We start from the raw sequence: 19,677 nt of genomic DNA on the forward strand, positions 1-19,677 counted from the left end.
CTTTCCTGAGAAATCAATCCCACCGTCTCCTTGATCTACAGTTTGGGTCGGTTTTTTTTTTTGTTTTTGTTTTTCGGGATTTTTTTTCTGTTTGTTTGTTTTTGTTTTGGTTTGGTTTGGATTTTTTTGGTTTTTGGGTTTTTTTTTGTTTGCTTGTTTTGTTTGATTTGTTTGGTGGAAGAAGGTTATTGCTTTTTAAACTTGTCCTCAGAACTTCATTCAGTTTCAAGATCTCTTTTGGAATGTAGCTTTTAATATCAAATGTAATATTCAAGATATTTACTCCAAAACACCACAAAGAAAGAGATGTTTCCTTGGTTGCTGAAACAGTACCAAACTCTTTACTACTTTCTGATCACTTTATGCTCATTATGCCACCTGGAAAATCAAAAGAAACATTTAAGTCCTTCATAAGAGACGTGTATTTCTATCTATTCTCTACCTGTCTTTCCAGGCTTGTACAATGGCAAACTTACTTGGAATGTTAATGAACTAACTACTCAGAACTAACAGCAATAATAAAGTCAAAGCACAACAGAAAGAAGTCACGTAAACACATTACCTCTCTTATGTTATCTTTACATCGAAAATTTTATCAAACTTTGTAAGTTTTACAGTTCTCTTCAAAATCTTACAAGTTACTTGCAGTTGTTAATAACATAACATTGCTAAGGACCTAAAAGGTCAAGCTTATTTCCCCTGCTACCATAAATTCTATTGTAAGTTAATTTGTTTATGAGTTTATCAAGGTCCATCTTAAAAGTTTTCAACTTTTCTGTTCTACATTGTAAATTACTCACAATCATACACTGTGCACAGGGATAAAAACAACTACCTTGCTTTTACAGACAGATTCTAAGAGACTTTTCTGGTGGACACAACTAGAATAGAAACTGTCAGCTCTGACATATACAAGTTTTACTTAAGTTGTTGGTACGACAGTTGCTATGCAAAAATATTATAAAGAGCACCAAAACTAAGTAATGAATCAGGCTGTTATTATTTTCCAACACTGGTTTACTTATTAAAAAAGACATACCCAAATATTAATAGAGGTAACATTAAAAATATTAATAAATGTATTAATAAGTAAATTAAAAATACCTCTAATTTAAAGAACTTTTTTTCTGTTAAAACTACTCTCAAAAATTGCACAGTGACAGTAAGAAGTATTCTCATAGCTGTCTACTCAATCAGATCAGAAGATTCTCTATACACATGTAGTCAGAAATTGACAATAAATAACATGATCTGGCTATTCTTATCCTCAATTTCTTCTGTGTATTTGAAGTTATTGTAAAGAAGAAAGTCTATAGAGTCATTTTAATTAATCTGCATACCTCGCAGTGCCACACGCTTGCTAGCAGGAGAAAGAGCTTATGATTTTGTCATAGTTAATAAAATTGCTTCATTCCTGTAATTAGAAAAAAAAAAAGAAAAATGATTTTGCAAACCTCTGAAGGCCTAAAAATATTTTTTGTTTTCAGTCTCATTAGAAACTTTGAAATATAAACCATAAAAATATTCTTTCTATTTTAAGGAATGTGATCTTTTTCACATGTTTTTCAGTCAGCTGTAGCCCATCAAAAGGCTGTTTTCTTACATCAAAAGTGAACTTGTCCTTTCTTGTTCTACAGGAGCTTCTTTTTTCTTTATTAATCAACTATAATGATAACAATTAATCCTTACATGTCCCCCTAGGACTGTGATTTCATTCTGTTTGCTTTCCTTCATTTGTCCTACATGTGTAAGACATTTTCAACTCTTAGCCTGTGACATGCTAAGCCCATTCCAGTTCCCATTACCACTGAGATAATTTTTCCCATCATTATGATATCACTGCCTCATCTTTTTTGTATTTCTCCAAACACATTCATCTGCATCAAGATGTATTTCATAGGATATACCATTCTTTTCTCATACAATTCCATTTCTTTTTGCTTATATTCTCTGTGTTGTATTGCATCATTCTCTTCAAATAATATTTGTCTCTACCAGTGATAAGAAAATATTGGTTCTTTTAATTGTTGTTCATTTCTTTCAGAAACCTGATTTTTGAGCTGTGTTAAGCTATTCCAAGAAAGGAGATTCAACAAGTTCTTTGGTTTACGTGTTCTACTTAGTGAAAATGTTATTTTTTTCTAATGTTCAGTCTGAACTCCATGTAATAATTCAAAGATGTTGTCTTTACCATCTTTTACTTTACTCCATCATGTCTTTAACTCTCTGTCACAAAGGTGTGATCTGCCATTTGGCTCATACCTTTGTCACTGTATTAACAAGCCCAGTTCTCTCAGTCTCTGCCTGTAAAATTCTGTTGATTAATCTTTAGTTTGTCAAGATCTTTTTGGACTGAAACTCCAGTTTGCTGTGTTTGCTGTTCCAATTTTAGCATCACTCACAAATTTGCTGAAGATGTATTTTAACCTGTCATCAAGGTGGCTCTTCATGATTCAGTACAATATCAACACAGAAATACCATTACCTACCACCAAATGGCTATCAAGGCATTGATTGCTATCCTGAGACCCTTGTGATGCATCCAAATCTCTATGAATCCAATTCTTCAGTCCACAATTCCTCCACTTCCAAACGAGCATGCTGAAAGAGAAAATCTCAGAAATCCTACTGCAAGGCATATTCTATTCATTGATCTATCAGTCTACCCATTGACACCCAATGCACTGTTGAAAGGAATCAGGTTAATTACCAGGTTTTATCTTACCTGGTTATCTTGTTATCTTCTTTTATTTTCCATGTGGAAGTATTTTTCAAAAGGAAATTCTCCCTGATCTTTACAAGCACTGAAATTGGACAAACCTGTCTGTCTAAAATATACAGGCTTTTGTTACTGTCTTAAAGATGTTCATAAAACGTTTTCCATTTGCCAGGATCACTCTCTTCCACTATCATCATGATAGGCAGCACACTCAGAGTAAGAGTCTAGTCTTTTCCACGAGTCTCTAATTAATATTTCTCCATTATTAGTTGCACCATGCTGTCATTTATATCATTATCGTTAATCCAAACACAATAATAAGTCACTAAATGAAGAATACAAAAAAGCAAAAGAGTCCTTTTACTGCAAAATCATGTATTTTATTTAAGAGCACTATAGAATGGTTTTATGTGGATATTTGTCTTGTTATTATGTGACAGAAATTTAATTTACCCAATATTTTCTGGAAAATTGAATTCCAATGAATACATGCTGCCCAGACTTCCTCAGGAGCGGGTTCTTGTGCTTTTTTCCAGCATTATACCTTCTGCTGAGCCTAAAGAGAATTTCCAAATTTTAGATTTTACAATTCTAGGTATCACAAGACTCACAGCAGTTCATAAACAGACTGGCAATTTTCATGAGAGTGGTGGTCTTCAAAAATGAATTCTTGAAGCAGTAAGATAGTCCAAATTATCACAAATTACTCACCATAACTGATTAGAATCAACAGAATACAATGAACAGTGAAATTAAACACATATTATAAGCTTCTTGTGGTGACTTTGGTCCTGTGAAAAATAATTTATTAATGAAAGCCATTTACTTTCCACAGTTCATTTTAATAAATCTAAACAAAAACCTAGAGAAGTTTGTGAAGAACTTAGCAATATACAATTTCCTAATCTTCTTTTATGATAATTTTTGACATTTCTAAGTGGAATGGAAAAAGAAACTGCAGTGAAATACAAAATGATCTGTTAGCGTCAGTACTGTTGCAGCCTTACAGTATTAAATTTATTCCACTAGTGGCTAATGTGCTGGTTTTGTCTAGGATAGAATTTATTTTCTTCATAGTAGCACCTATGGCCGTGTTCTGGATTTGCACTGCAAACCGGGTTGATAACACAGGGGTCCTTTCATCAGTGCTGAGCTGCACCGAGCTTTTCTGTTCCTTATACCACCCCCCCAGCAAGGAGACTGGGGCTGCAGAAAAGTTTGGAAGGGGACACAACCAGGACAACTGCCCTCAGATCACCAGAGGGTTGTTCCATATCATATGGAATAGAGCTGGGGGGAAAAGAAGGAATGGGGACATATTCGAGGTGGCAGTGTTTGTCTTCCCAAGCCACCATTCCATGGGATGGAGCCCTGCTTTCCTGAAGAAGGCTCAACACCTGCCTGCTCAAGGGAAGGTGTGAATGAATTTGTTATTTGGCTTTGCATGAGCATGCAGATGCTGCTTTACATGTTAAAAAGTCTTTAACTCAACCTACAAGTTTTCTTACTTTTACCTGTCGGAGAAGGGAGACGCGGACACCAATTCGGTCATCAGCAAAGTCTCGTTTATTGATACGCAGAGTGGCAATTAAATACAATGCTTAATTAGCTCATGCATAGTGCAAAATCTGAGCTCCTCATTGGTCTAGATGTGCTGCTTAGCTAAGCACTTCGGCATTCATGTCTTTCTCAATTCTGCGTGCCTTCCTTATCTCAAGGACACTGTATCCTTGAGACTGAGGCCTACTTTGCTAGCCTCACCAAGTTGATCTGACTATGGCCTTTCTCTTCTAGCCATTCCTGCACCAGGCTCTCTACATTTACCCTTCTAATTCTCTTTCCCATCCTACCAGGAGTAAATGAGCAAACAGTTGTGTGATGTTTAGTTAGAGGATCAACCACAAGACTAAGTAACAAAACCTTTTGCGCACAGAACTTAATTCCAAAACAAAATCAAGGAAGTAAAATATGAAGGGAAATTTCCAAGACAAGGAAAATACTGCTGTCTTTCTCACAGTCTTTTTCCTTTATCCTTCAGTTGAATTTTTTCTTTCTCAATATACACTGATTCACAGTTGGTACGTTTGGACATGTGAAAATTTTTTTTATTAAAGTAGATATATAATGCTTCCTGGTCTAAATTAATTTTTTTAAAAATACTTTTTTTTTTTTTTTTTTTACTATAACAGAATGCTATTAACTTTTTTGATTTAAACAGTTTTGAAAGCTGAAGCAAATACAGAAGCAAAACCGCTACAGTCCAATAATTCTACCTCATTATAAAAAAGGGGGAAAAGCAATTGTTACAAATTTGTCTATATAAAGGTTTTAAGTGAACTAAGGGGTACTACTACTGCAGTCAACCTTTACAGTATGAAGAAGACAAGGACATAATTTGCCAGGGTCAATAGGAGATATCTTTTCTGTAAGTAAGGATTTGTTGCTACTTTGTTGAAAATTTGTGGACTGAAACTTGGAAATGCAGCTTGAAAGTAATTTGAACTGATTAGTGAACATTGTGTAAGCAAGTGCACAACTGGAAAGATGAGAGCAGAAGGGTTCAAGAAGATGCATTTCTAATAAGCGTTAGGAGTGACTACTCTAACTTCATTACAACAGGTTTCTGGGATTAAAAGACCATGCTACCTAGATGGCATAATAGCAATTAAGTCGTCTAGTGATTTGACATCAGAAGATTCAACTTTTGTGTCTTCTAAAGAAATTACTTCAGCAGGCAAGGGATTGTAAAGGCCACAGATAGAGTCACTAAATCTGCTTTCCTCTAGTATTCTGCAGGTCAGCAATCCTGTTCTGCTCGTGAGATTTGACAGCATCAGTACATTGTTATCTGCTACAGCAGATGGTCTTTAGCTGTGACTTCCTATATTGTGGAATTAAAGCCATACAACGGAAAATGTTCTGACCATATCTTTTAAAATATTAACTGGACAGAATTTCAGCCACTCACAGTATTTTTCTGGGTATAAGAAACAGTCTATCCACAACAGGTTCTTCAGAATTCATGCTTAGCACTCAAATTATCCTGAATAAACCTATAGAATCAATGATTCTGTGCTGAGTGATTAAAAAAATTAATAATTCTATCATATTATAACAATAGCATGTGTATGAATGTGATCACATTATGTCTCCAAGTACCTTGCATGAAGTAAAATGTTTCAAACAGCTCAAATCAGCTACCAATTTCTGTAATAAAAAAACTTTTTCTTGCCTAGTAAACTTAACTTCCAATTGTTTATTAAGAATTTAAAAAGCTACGTCATCTGCTTTTTTAATTAAGTTAGAAGTAATAACCGGGTAAATGAAGTTGTCTACAGTTCTCTTTAAGCTGTTGCCTGAAGGTGCTAGCAGCCCTATGCTTCAAGGTTTCAAACAGTTTCTTGGCATAAGGATGGATGCTGTAGTGAAAAGTACTAAAAGCATTTACAGAGATTAAAAGACTATGGTAAATTAGCCCAGTCTTCACAATATCTTAATTCTTATTGAATGCTTGGCCCTCCATCCAAGGGATGCATATGTGAGAAAAATCTCAATTTTTTCATCAAGTGAGTTCAAAACAGAACCTCTTTTTGGCCTAATCTATAAAAAATTCCTAATCAGGTTGCATGACAAAACAGTCTTTGACAAGGCATACTGGCAGATATAATGAGAACAGCTTTAAATTGAAGCATGGTGAAGTAAGGAGCATAGGTTGGAGAAATAATAAAGTAGAGAGAATGATAATCAGCTGAAGATAAAGTTACTTTTTTACTCACTTTAAAACTCTTGAAATGCGCAATGAGATGGTGTCTGAATATGCTGTTATTTTTTATCAACTGAAGAAAAAGAACTTGCACTATTATATCATTTTAAGGTTGCTAAGTGAAACCAAAGAAGTGAGAGCAAATTATTAAATTGTAGGGGGAAAGGCAAATAATTCTACCCTATCTTTCTAAAATTTCTTTTTCCCTTCCTTGTGCAAACTCTCTGCTTAAACTGAAATCACTTCAAAGTAGCAGCTTATATTCTTGCATGACTGTGAAGTATCTAACACACTTTTGTGGACCCTACACAGATGCCCTAAAAGAGGCCTTTAATGATATTATTTGGACTGATTAAAACAATAATATAAAATACAAAAATTAACTTCTAGCACCTTTGAAGACAATTAAGAGATTTTGACCTTTTTTGAAGCAAATTTTCTGTCCAAATATGAAAATATCTCTGCATATGAACATATACGCCCTATAATATGAACATCCCAAAATGAATTTTACATTTTTTTTCTGGTATGTAAATCTCCACAAAAAAAAGTTGTTTTTTTTTCTCCTGAGAAATATGATATATCCTTTGAAGAATAAATTTAAATTGAAGGACTTCAGTCCTTAAGATTAAATTCCCAAGGATTCACCTTTAGGGAAAGACTGTCCTGTCAGCCTAAGATACTGTCTCTGAGAAGCCCAAGTAAAATTATTGGGTCTGTAAGAGAGATGAAATCCTTGTGGGTTTGTTTTTGTTGTTTGGGTTGGTTTTTTTTCTTAATAGAAAATAGGCCTTTTATTTTCTTTTCTGTAGAATTCATTGTGAAGTGTTTGTTTTCTTTTCAATATACATGGAGTGTAGGTGTTCTATTCATCATTCAGGAATGGTCAGTCTCTTTTTGGATTCAATCTTGAGCACTGATATATTCATAATGAAAGCAAATACAAATCTTTTCCAGTATTAGTCTGGGCTTTACATTAATTGAACTAGGGAAAGCAAGAAAACCTTTTTACTTCAGTATCTTCATGTTTAAAATCCAGTTATAATATTTACTAAATACAGAGAAATATTGTAAAAAATAATTCTTTCTGGATTTTGAACACATCAAAGGTTCTAAAATGTTATTACTATTTTTTGTTCCATTACTGTTTATTCTGTACCTGTTGGCTATTGAAAATAATTGATCCTTTCACCTTTATTTTGTCCCTTTACATTTCTGACTTCATATATAGTCATTACAACTGTCCCTACCATTCTTTTCTTCTGACTGAAAACACATAGCTCTGTTTTAACTATCCTTCCCAGGTTCAATTGTCAAAACTTTTTATTTTCTGAGCTATGTTCAATTTCTACCATTAATTTTGAGCTGCTGCCTTCCTTACTGATTGAAGGGCTATGACTGAGATCTCCCATTGCTGAAGTTTTCCTTATGTGCTTTGTTAGACCTCCATGAGCTGCTGTTTATGTTCTGATTGTTCAACCAACATAATGATAGATGAATTTTTAGCTACAACAGTTTGCTTATTCCTCCTACTGCACAGGCACAGGGTCATGAGTGTTGACACAAGAGGTCTACAGGCAAAATGTGAGGAGTGAGGAAGGCGTATCTGCCCCTTTTGTAAGTGCTGTTTCCTTGTGAGAAAGTCATTAGTTTTATCTTAATGACACTTCCTCCTCTCTTTTCATACCTGACTCATCCTCATTGTATTTATTTTCACTTTATTTTTAATAGCTGAAACTCTTCACAATTCATTTCACTTTGTTTTATCCATGCCTAATTTTTTTCACAAACTCTTCCTAGGATTTTCTGCAATCTTTATGGTACTAGCTCAGAAAATCTAAAAGGCGTTTTCTCTATGTGGAATGACAGTGTTATTAAACGAGGACAAAGGCAGAGGTAAATATGAAAGAAAGCATAGCTCCTGGCTCTATGTTCCTGCTGAGTTTGAAAGTCAGTGGAATGTGGGAGTCCTTTATCTTCTCAAAGGGAAGATATTTCTAATCAGTGCTATCAGTGCTCTAAGGCACTATCTTACAACACCTATTAGTTGTAAACTCAGCAGGAACTGCAACCCCCTGTCTCTTAAAGAAAAAAAATATTTTTTCTCTATGTGATCCAGATTATCCACGAAAAAGGAGACAAGATACAAATTACATGTGAAAATGTGCTCATTCCCATTCAAGCTGCTGTTGACAATACATTATACAAAAGTCATGATCCCACAAGCTATTGAGTATTTTTCACTTAAATGAATTTTAGTAGGAATAGGATTTGCAGATTACTCCTCCTGTGTGCCATGAACTCCAGGGATCAGGAAAAGATTGCTGACTGAATTTTCTACACTCTACTGCGTGTAAAAGAGAACATTCTATCCTACAAATGAAAACAAGCAATATTGAAAGGGAGTAAACATACACAAGTATAAAATAATAGCTTTGTCTGAGTCTAGGAGCCCAAATTGCCTAAATACATTGCTGATCTCCTCAATAGTCTTTTTTGGTAGTACACCAAGTAAGGGCTGGCAGAAGTTTGAAACTGTTAATTTAGACACAGTTGCAATAAGAACAGGCTTTGATCCCCAACCTATTTTCTTGAAATGAATTGTCCTTTTGATACAAATACTATAAAAAATTCAGATTCTAGTTATTGTATTTCAATTCATGAATAAAAAATACAATTTATTATTATTGTTTTCCAAAGGGATAGACAAGGGGCAGACATGGAAAGGGCCTATTTCCTTGAAAAAATCAAACTGTCAGACAACCATTTGGACAAGAAAGGACTCAAAGAAGCCTTTTCTGTAAAACAAAAAAAATTTCAATAAAGCAATGATAAGAACTTGAATATTTAGATAGGGGCCATGCAGGCTTTAGCTCACAAAATACTCCACAAAAATATAAATATAAAACTGGAGAAAGTTAAAGTTATCTTTTTTCTGCTTAGACCAAAGATAACCATCTTCACCCTTTGCCTAAAGAAAAACTTTGACTTTTTAGACACCTTAGAAAATTTCAAAACTTCATATGTTATTTTCCATTTTTTCAAGTTCAAATATACCCTTTTTCAGCTGCAGCACTACCAACTTACAAGGTTCATTAAGTTATAACAATCATCATACAAAATTTTCCTCCTCACAGCCCTCTGTCAATTGTGTTGTAAGAAAGCAAGAGAGTTGACTGATTCAGACTGCATATATATATGCTCAGTATTCACATATTATCTCCCAGCTACATGAGAATAAATGAAAACTCTTAGATCTTTGCCAGGCTAAAGAAGATATGTGAGCAAATCCTTTCTTGTATCTTATTTATAGGCACTTAGTCTGGGACTAATTTTTCTATTTATGCTATGTATCTCTTACCTAGTATTTTGCAGTAGCACCATCATATAAGTATTAATGAGAGTAATGTAATGAGAATTCACTGGAGAATTGGATCTCAGGCAACACTTTCCCTCCCCTTTTATGGGTAAGAGCATTCACCTCTCCTTTAAAAAATCTTTTCCAAGATTATCAAAAGATAGTTGCGTCCTCAACCTTGTCATTGTTCACATCAATTAAGAAAAGGCAGGACTCAACAGATATTTGTCCTTCATTTTGTTCTCTTCCAAATCCTATTAGCTGACATACTACCTTTAGTGCTTTAGCAATCATCATTCTGTTTAAAATATTTTCTCAAGTGCAGTGGGATTTTTAATGTTTCAGTAATTTTAAGGGATTTTAGGAACATTAGACATCTGTTGGATACTTCCTTGAAATGAAAATCTGAATTTGGAAAAATAGATATGAGAATTTTTAATAAAAATACAACAATTCTAAAAGGAAAACAATGAAGGACATATATGAAATTGGCAAAGGGTGTCAGCACATTCTGTTGGAATATATCAGACAGACTACAGCTTTACATTCCTGTTCTGCATGATGCTTTTTTGCCACCACTCTCATTAAAAGGCAGAGCATGACTAACAACCTTCAAGCTAGAAGAGGAAGAAGACAGAAAAATTCAAGTTTTATTTACGTTTCTGCTGTTAACCATAAAGTTCTGGAAAACCCTTATAACTCAGTCACATTGTAAAAAGGTTAAAAAATCAAAGTTCATAAGAAAGGTGACGTGAAGGGCAACAAGGAGAGAAGTCACTCTTCGGTTCACATTTTTTCTTTTTTACGCTTATGGCAGAAAGTACAAGACCAAATGCTCTTTCCCTGTTACTTCTGCATGTGACTAATCTTCCTTCTCTCCTCTGTATATTTTGTAAGTGGCAAGGTGCCACTTTGTGTCAAATTCCACTTAGACTCCTTGTCCACACAAAATCTCAAATTTGAGAGTGACTTCTAAGTGATATCCTCAGCAATGTGCAATTAAACCCCATAAACATGCAAATATAGTAAACTGCATGCAAAGGCTGAAGTACTGTCTGGAATAAGTTGAAGATTTTAACATTATGAAGGCTACATTATAACTGGTAACTTTTATAGAACCCATCCTAAATCAAAATTTCTCTGTAAGCACAGTATAACTATACTCATGAGCAACTAAAAGAAAATACTTTTTTTCTGATCAACAATATTTTTACTTTCGCAGTTTAAATAAACTGTACTTGTGCTATTCCTGGTGGGTTTTATGCTCTCCACCTAATTATGAATATATTTGTATTTCTTCTTCCTTTAGTATTTCAGTTTTCAATGTTTTCCATAGCCTAATTCCATTTTGATCATCTTATTAATAAGAATGAATTAACACATCATAGAGAATGTTCTCCACTGTTAAATATTTACCTTCACATGTCAGTGAGCTGATCTCCTTTCTCATTCTCTCCTGTCACTTCAGGGCAACTGAGTAAACTATGATTTCAGAGTTTTAAAACTAACTAACTCCAAAGTTGAATCACAATATGGACCACCCCAGGTTTCTATATCATTATGCTTCATTGAACCATACCCTTAAGTAAATTTACATGAACTTTTATGAGAAAGAAGACAAAAAAAAAAAAGAAGGGGGGAAGGAAGAAGTAAGCAAATATAGTTCTACTTAACTCATTCACTCAAAGGTCACAGATATTTTTCAGCTGCAGACTTTTTTTGTAATAGACTATGTGCCCTGCTATCACAAAAGACTTCATGAAATAATCCCATTCATAGTATTTTCAATATTAATTTCCCTCATGCTGTGAAATATTCCTGAAACATATAAGCTACATTTGATCTCAGAAAGTTTATACCTGTTTGATCTTGTGCAAACGTATTTTACCTTAAATCATTCTTTTCTCTGGTGTTCATATCTGGAAGGCAAAACACACCCCAGCTTTTGCCTTACAAAACTTTCTGTGCTCCTTAAGTTGCCTTCAATAAAATAAAGGTTTCATCCTTCTGGTCACCTCACCTTTAAAAAAAAATTATGTCCAGAACTATATAAAAGATTCAATATAGGATTTTAGCAATACCTTGTAAAATGTTATTGATATTTCCTTTTCTGTAACAGAAATAATTTTCTGATAGAGCCTGTGGTATGTCCCACTCCTCACCTCTTCCCATTCTGCCCTTAATACTGGAGTCATTCTGTAATTGCTCAGAATGTTAATTTCTTTGACTTTGGATCTTTTGAAGAAGAAAAATCCCATTTTATAGCAGAAATTATTTTTCTTAATATATAAATGGATGAGCACCCATATTTCAACCCATTTCTAAGATCATCTAATTCTCATTAGATATTCTGAACCACTTCTATATTGGTATTAACTTCCAATTTTCTGTCATCAAAAAATTTCATGACTGCTTTATGGCTTTTTGTGAACATCACTGCAAATCAAATTGCTTTCTCAGATATCCCATAAGATAAAGGTAACCTAATGGATAAAATCTTGGGTTTCCAAAGTTTGAAAATGTTCTCGCCAAATGCTTTAAAAAAAACTGATCAGCAACGACATGAAAGAGATTTGCAATGTTAAATTATTTAGAGAAGGAGAGGAAATGAAGGTAGGAAAAGCCAGTTCTCACAGGAAAGAGAGGTCAACTACTGGTGACCACCAATCACTGAGTAATTGAGGATGAGTTACACTGACATGACTTGTGAAAATATTGATCTACAGTTTAGCAAATGTGACAAAGTGACAAAGTTTGCTGGTGACAGGAATTTATTCGAGATAGTAAGGATGAAGTCTGGTTGTAAGTAATTGTAGAAGAATCTAAGAACTAGCAGAAACTAGCTACTAAAATGGCCGATGAACTTCAATATGAATAAAGATAAGATTAAAGGCAATAATAATTGTCTTTACAATTCTAATAAAAAATTTAATAAACCGGTCTAACTTCTTATAAAAATGATCAGCTCTGAGCTGACAATCAACCCCTCAGAACCGTGGTTAGGGGTTACAAAAGCAGTTATCACCAAAATCATTAGTTTGATATTCAGGAGTGGCCATAAAAGCAAATCAGGATATTAGAATTAGTGGAGAAAAAAAAAAAAAAAGAAAGTGTGCTTTTCCATGTACAAACCCAATATTATCCTGCATTTTCAGTACTATGTAAAATTTTGTTTCATTCTCCTCAGTAAGAATAAAATAACAATGGAAAAGAAGATGGAAACAAATCAAAAGTATAGCAAAAACATCCCAAAGATCAAAATCTTAGTATGAGTAAAAGGAAATGCATCATAAATATTTAAATACAAATACATATTGCCAAGAATTTTTGTTTATAAAAACTGAGCAATATAATCAGGCTAAAGCAAGCAATAATTATACCAGCAAACATAGTCCTAATAAATATAGAAAACCTCATTAGTAATAGCAGTTTTTGTTGCTGTACAAGAAAAATTAAAGTATCCTTCCTCCCCTCTTATGCTCATCCCTGTAAAGTCCATCTAGGTCCTAAGGTTTGTGTCACCAATCTTCTTCAAGTAGAGAAGGGTTGTAATAACAGAAAATCACTGGCATACTTAAGGGCATGTCCCTTCTTCTTCAGTGTTGACATCATTTAGGGATTATTTTCTGTGTTTTCTAATAACAGTCCTCTCCTTCTCATTGGTTTTAGTAAGTTTCCCCTCACCTGGAAAAGGCTTGACAAAACTGACAGCTCCACCACCTCCCTGCCACCTGAGACATGTCCAGCCTGCATTCTGAGGTACCAGCCTGCTCGTGGCTTTTCCTCCATTCCCTCACCCTGTCCAGCCATTCTAGGTCTGTGTGTGACACCAGTTACCCTCATCGGGCCGATTCTGACCCATATCCTGGATGATGTCTCAACTTTGTGTCATCCCTCCCTGCCACCATCCACCTCTGACGACATCAGCCTGTTTCTGGCCCTGGTCACCGTGGCTGGCTGTAACAAGCTAAAAAATCTCAGCTCGTTAAATTTCATTTAAATAAATGCATTGCAAATTGTATCAGTTTTTAATTATTTGTTAAGGTAGTGAGTAATTAAATATCTGGGGAAATGCCTTCCCTCCCTCTTGTCCAGACTCAGCTTCAGTCCAACTCTTCCCCTTTTCTTGAATCAATCACTCTTGTTTTCACCAAACACCACACTTGGCCCCTCCAAACCCTTTTGATGAGGAAACAGGCAGTGCAGAAGGCTGGGAACAGAACACAGAGATTTCTTACTGCTCCCGTGCTCTGGCACAGGTTGCCTCTGGGCCACAGTCACTTCAGAGGTGTAGTGGCCCCAGCACAGGTAGCACAAAGGATATAATTCCTCAGGGGTATCCCTCATCCATCACAAAGCACTTTCTTTCAGGGGTTCATCCCTTTACATGCTCCCAAAAATTTCTCTTTCCACTCATTTCCCTCCTTCTTTCTCCCCTTTCTCCAAATACTCCACTTACTTTCTCATGTGTCCTGTTTCGTGTGTCCTCCTGTGCCTCCTGTGTCCTTCTTGCATTTCCTGCCCCCAGCAGCTGCATCCTTCCTCAAACATGCCTGAAAGAAATGACAGGTGGTCCTCTGTTCGGGGTTTGAAGTTTTGGGGTGTCATGGACTATTTCCCTCCATCTAGAGCTGTCTGGAATCCACTGTGAACAGCACAGGACAGTCCATGCACTCCTTCCACAGAGGACTCCCTGCAGCCTCAGCTGTCAAACCCTGGTTTTTATGCCCAGTTCATCAGGGCTTCCCTGCCCCCTCCCTAGCTCATGGGACAGGCACTGGCTGGTGAGGATTGGGTTCTACCAGTCCTGTAATGAATCCTTATGTCTGATGCTTTCCCAGATCCTAGGTAGCCAATGGTCTTTACTATCCTACGACACTAACAAAATTAATGGGTTTTATGCAATAACTATATCGATTGTAAGACTTCTACATACCAGGAATTCAAGGAACTGAAGTTACAACAGGTGTGTTGAGTGGCCAGCTGCTAAAAAAAAATCCAAAATGAGCTGAGGCCAGCTCCCTGACACACTGCTCTCTTACTTCCTTCAAAATCATGTGATCCTTTACTAGGAATTACAAAAATTATATTCAGTGGGTTGTAAATTGTATTCAATGGGTCACAGTATAAGGACTGACTGTGTAACTCATTTTCTTGCCAACATGAAATCTCAACAATCAGAAAACAGTAGATAAAACAGAGTGGATGGAGGTTATTCACTCTATCTTAAAAAAATGTTTAGAATGTTTCAGTGAGGTATTAACAGTCAGATTTTTTAAAAAGTGCATTTCTTCATCAGCTTCAATGCATGAAGCTGATTTTGCCACAGGACATAGAAAAGATCAAAAATATACTAAGTCTGAAAGTGTCAAGACCTGACCACATGCTAGAGAGTCACTAAAACTACAAAGCAGGCTATCTGAATTCGAAAGTTCAGAGCTGAAAAGAGATAGAGCATGGGTAAGCATTAGGATGAACCATCATATGTTGGCCGTGTTCTCATTCTGCCCTAGATAAATACACAGACAGTGTTGAAATGTTACGTTTATGAGGACATGGACGTCTTTCCCACCTACCACAGACATTCACACATTCCTGTTTTCTAAGCCTAATAACTAGGAAAACTGCCTCATAACAATTCTGTCTAATATAGCCATCTCATCCTCAGCATTCACATTCAAATCTTTGTTTGAAATATGAAGTTCCTGAGGCCAAAACTAGGTCATTTTTATTTCCACACCAACTCTGTCCATCAATGTCTGATTTTTCTTTCCTTGTTCAGTACTTTTTGAGATAAATAAAATATAATACACAAATTCTTCAGCTGAAAAAAAAAATATTTTTTCTTGTTGTACTTGGAGGTTATCTATTAAGGTGCTTTTTTCCCTTGCAAGTAAGCTCCAAATATATTTATAATTTTGACCATAAATTATCCACATTCACAAACCTATTTTTTACCTCTCTTTTAAAGAGAATCCTAGAACTAAATTTTTATTTATTCTTTTATATAATTTAAACAGAATACTTATTTTCTACATGATTTCAAAGGAAACACTTTAATATACTTCAGTGAAGGCATACTGTCTTCCTCCATTTTACATATTTATTATTTGCCGAAATCAAAATGAATGTATCATAATCTTGTTGATAACTTTCCTGAAGAAGTGGATTTTGCAATATTGATAAATGTATAGGGCATTGTATTTATTTATTTCCTTTCACTCTCTCAGTAATACAGTTAGGTGGGATCTATTGATAAAGTTCAAATTGTTTAGTGTGAATGGCCTGTTCTCTCACACTTTCTTCCCTCATATGTAGAATCCTCAAATACACAGATATTCATCTCTGGAAACGAAAAACAGGGTAAAGACAACTAATCTTCTGAGACTACCCAGAATTGTGTACTCAGGATATTGTTCTTAATTTCTCTCATATTTAGTCTTCTTCAATGTTTCTTTATTTTGAAAAATACTCTGATTGTATTTTCTGTTAGATTATAGAATCATAGAATAGTTTGTGTAGAAAGGGACCTTAAATTTTATCTAATTCTAATACTCCTAAAATGGGCAAGGACACCAAGTTGCTCCATCCTGCCAGGTCTTCCAGGGATTGGGCAACCACAACTTCTCTGGGCAACATGTTCCAGAGCCTCACCACCCTCACAGCAAAGAATTTCCTCCTAACATTAATCTAAACCCATCCTCTCTCAGTTTAAAGCCATTTCCCTTTGTCCTTTCACTTACAAGCCCTTGTCATAAGTGCCTCTCCACTCTTCTTGTAGGCACCCTTTATTTACTGGAAGGCTGCCTTCCAGTCAATAAAGAGAGTAAATAAAGAGAGCCTTCTTTTCTCAAGAATGAACAACCCAAACTGTCTCAGCCTGTCTTTATAGAAGAGATGCTCCAGCCTTCTGATCATCCTCACAGCCCTCCTCTGGACTTGCTCCAGCAGATTCCTGTCCTCATGTTGGTGATCCCAGAGCTGGATGCAACGCTCCAGATGGGATCACATGAGAGCAGAGTAGAGGGGACAATCACCTGCTGGCCACATTTCTTTAATTGTGTCCCCAGCCTGCATTAGGATTGCCCTTACCCAAGTGCAGGAATTTACCCTTGGCCTTGTTGAACTTCATTAGGATCACAGAGCCACATGTCAGAACTGTCAAGGTCCCTCTGGATGACATCCTTTCCCTCCAGTGTGTCACCTACATCACACAGCCTGGTGTCATTGGCAAATTTGCTGAGGTTTCACACAGTTCCACTCTCAATGTCACCAAAAAAGATATCAAACAGTGTAATCCAATACTGACCCCTGAGGAACACCACTCATTTTTAGTCTCCACTAGGACATCAAGTCACTGACTGTAGCTTTTTTGAGCCCACCCATCCACCCAATTTCTTATCCACTGACTTCTCCATCTGTCAAATCCATGTCTTCTCAATTTAGATATAAGGATATCATACAGGACAGTGTTTATTCACGCAGGCATCCTGTCTTTTTTGCCTGATTTTTTCTTTGTTGGGATGCATTGCTCCTCATGAGCCATCCCACCATATCTCCATGCTGCCAATAAGGTCATAGCCCTATAGATATGCAGTTATCTCTAACTCCTCTTATTTTTTCCCCAAGTTACATCCATTTGTATAGAAGCATCTGTTGGGTCCCCAATAAAGGTTTTTACTTTGCACTGAAAAGGTCTGAAAAACCTTCAAATAATTACTTAACACATTTCAGCACATAGGCAGTAGCTAATGGGAGCAGCCATCTCCTACAGTTTAATCCAAGGTGGCATATCTGTATATACCTGGATTTCTACCAACTAAACATTTGGTCTAGACAACATCAGATTTAAACACAGTGGCCTATGCACCTTGCTGTCGTATTACAATCCAAGAGGCTATTCAACTTTTTCACCAAGTGGTTTTAAGTAGTCTAATGCCAAGATAACATGGGAGAAATAAGAAAAAAAACCAACCATATGAATTTAAAATTCTTCAAATGGTTTTAAACTGATCTTATGAAAAGCAAAGTAAATGATGTATGGATTAAATGGTGCACTAACAGCTTCTGTGAAAATGTCTGTCTTTTACTAACTACAAATTAACCTCCTAAGTTATTGTGGTATGTGTAGTATAACTCCCTTTCACTCTTGTATTATTGAAGTATTTTTTCTTACTCATTCTTCTGGATTAGAGATAACATCCCTGAAGACAAGCCTGTTTTATTTTTCAATTGTAATTTTTTTTTTCAATTTTTTAATTAATATATGGATATTTCCACTGTGAGGATACATTTTATGATTGGTTCATTTGGTTTTGTATGGTAAGGTTTTCTCTCTAACAGAGTGAAAGAGAGACATAGTTAATTAGAAGAGAACAACCTATTTTGCTAATGGGCACAAGGTAGGCCAGACTAATTTTCACTTAAAGTAGAGCCTCTCTCTGCAATCACTTTATTGAGTAAAGGCCAACTCAGTAACAAAGTTGGGCTATTAATAAAAAGTTGTTCTTCTAATGAAGAAATTTGTTCTACACATGATGTCTCAGTAATTACTTTCCAGAAGACGGTCATTCTGTGGGTTTAGCCAGAGGCATAAAGCTAGCAACTTCATCTCAAACTGAAAATCTATCTATCAGGACTATCTATCACCTGGAATATTAGATATAGTTCAAATCCTGAATCCATCCACAAAAATGTAGGCACTGGTTCTTTAATAGTATGATCAGTGATCTTCTTTCACCCATTTTTGCTAGAGGTAGAACACTATTTCTGTTTGGCATGAAAATTTTTCAGAGCACTTCACTTAGACAAAATGATAAAAAGCTGGCATCTCAGAGGACCACTTCATATAAGCAAATAGCATTCAGGAAAATGTGTTGGTTCAAAACATGTTGATCTAGAAACAAGTCTGCAAATTCCTCACAGATAGAGGTGTCCTGAATCAATATGAAATAAACATTAGAAGGCATCCACATTATGTAGAAAAAGCAAAATGGAGCTGTGCTTTATTATTCCAAAATTCAGTCATATTACTCACAACTTAGTGAAAAAATCTTTTCCTGGTATTAATTTTTTCAATAGAGGTAATTAAATGAAATTCAAAAAGAATCTTAGCAGCAGAGACAATAACTCTGTTTTCCATCCTGCCAAAATATTCTAACCACTTGTTTTCAGTATCATACTTCCTTACATTTCTTCTCATTTTTCTCACTTTCCCTCTCATTCTTTCCCCATAAATCTTATATTCTTTATTATATAGTGACAGATAAAACAGGAAAGTTGGAAACACCTCCTTTTCATATATGTCTTTCTTCTTCCCTTTAATAGTTGTCCCACAGTGCAGGCTCTTGATTGAAGCATTAAGTTTGGGATGAAAGTGAATCTGGGTGTGAATTTCCTCACTCTGAAAAGATCAGTGGTCTGTCAATAGCATATTTTGAGACAGTCTTCTATCAATCCATGTAACAAGGCAGTCTTCATTCAAGGAACTACATTACAAAAGAATCTCCTAAAATAAAAAAAAATCTTTAGAGAGAACAGTCACAAATACACTTCCACAGTTAATGTTTTCTGTTATCAGACAGAGAAGAATACAGATATAAGACATACACTTAGCCATTAAGAGGATTTAAACAAATGGAAATCTGAATCACTGATTAACTAAATATGCAAGTGCATATTCAGCTGGCAGAGGACATTTTAGCAATGTCCCAAAATAGATGAAAGAGTGTAGGAATTAAACATTGACGCTTTTGCTCCCATGCACCATTACATGGCAGAATTCTTTGCTCTGAGTTAGCTGAGTTAAGGCAGTGTTTACATGGAGAACAGTATTCA

General features: G+C 35.5%; 1 protein-coding gene across 3 annotated transcripts in view; it reads right to left on the reverse strand.

The window, feature by feature from the left end:
• The window catches only part of LOC148223899 (uncharacterized), a 166,198-nt gene that overhangs the window by 82,604 nt on the left and 63,917 nt on the right, over nucleotides 1-19,677 (reverse strand). Inside the window, exons 8-13 of one of the 3 annotated variants that reach the window (XM_088163250.1) lie at nucleotides 19,130-19,348; nucleotides 14,300-14,393; nucleotides 11,729-11,860; nucleotides 2,490-3,275; nucleotides 1,341-1,414; nucleotides 284-378 (exon numbers count right to left, since the gene is read on the reverse strand). The gene's annotated coding sequence lies outside the window, so the exon portion shown is untranslated. The other 2 variants (XR_015803056.1, XR_015803055.1) reach the window with 2 other exon arrangements.

Source organism: Sturnus vulgaris, chromosome 4, assembly GCF_052056855.1.
Source record: "Sturnus vulgaris isolate bStuVul1 chromosome 4, bStuVul1.hap1, whole genome shotgun sequence".
In the NCBI taxonomy this organism is placed as follows: domain Eukaryota; kingdom Metazoa; phylum Chordata; class Aves; order Passeriformes; family Sturnidae; genus Sturnus; species Sturnus vulgaris.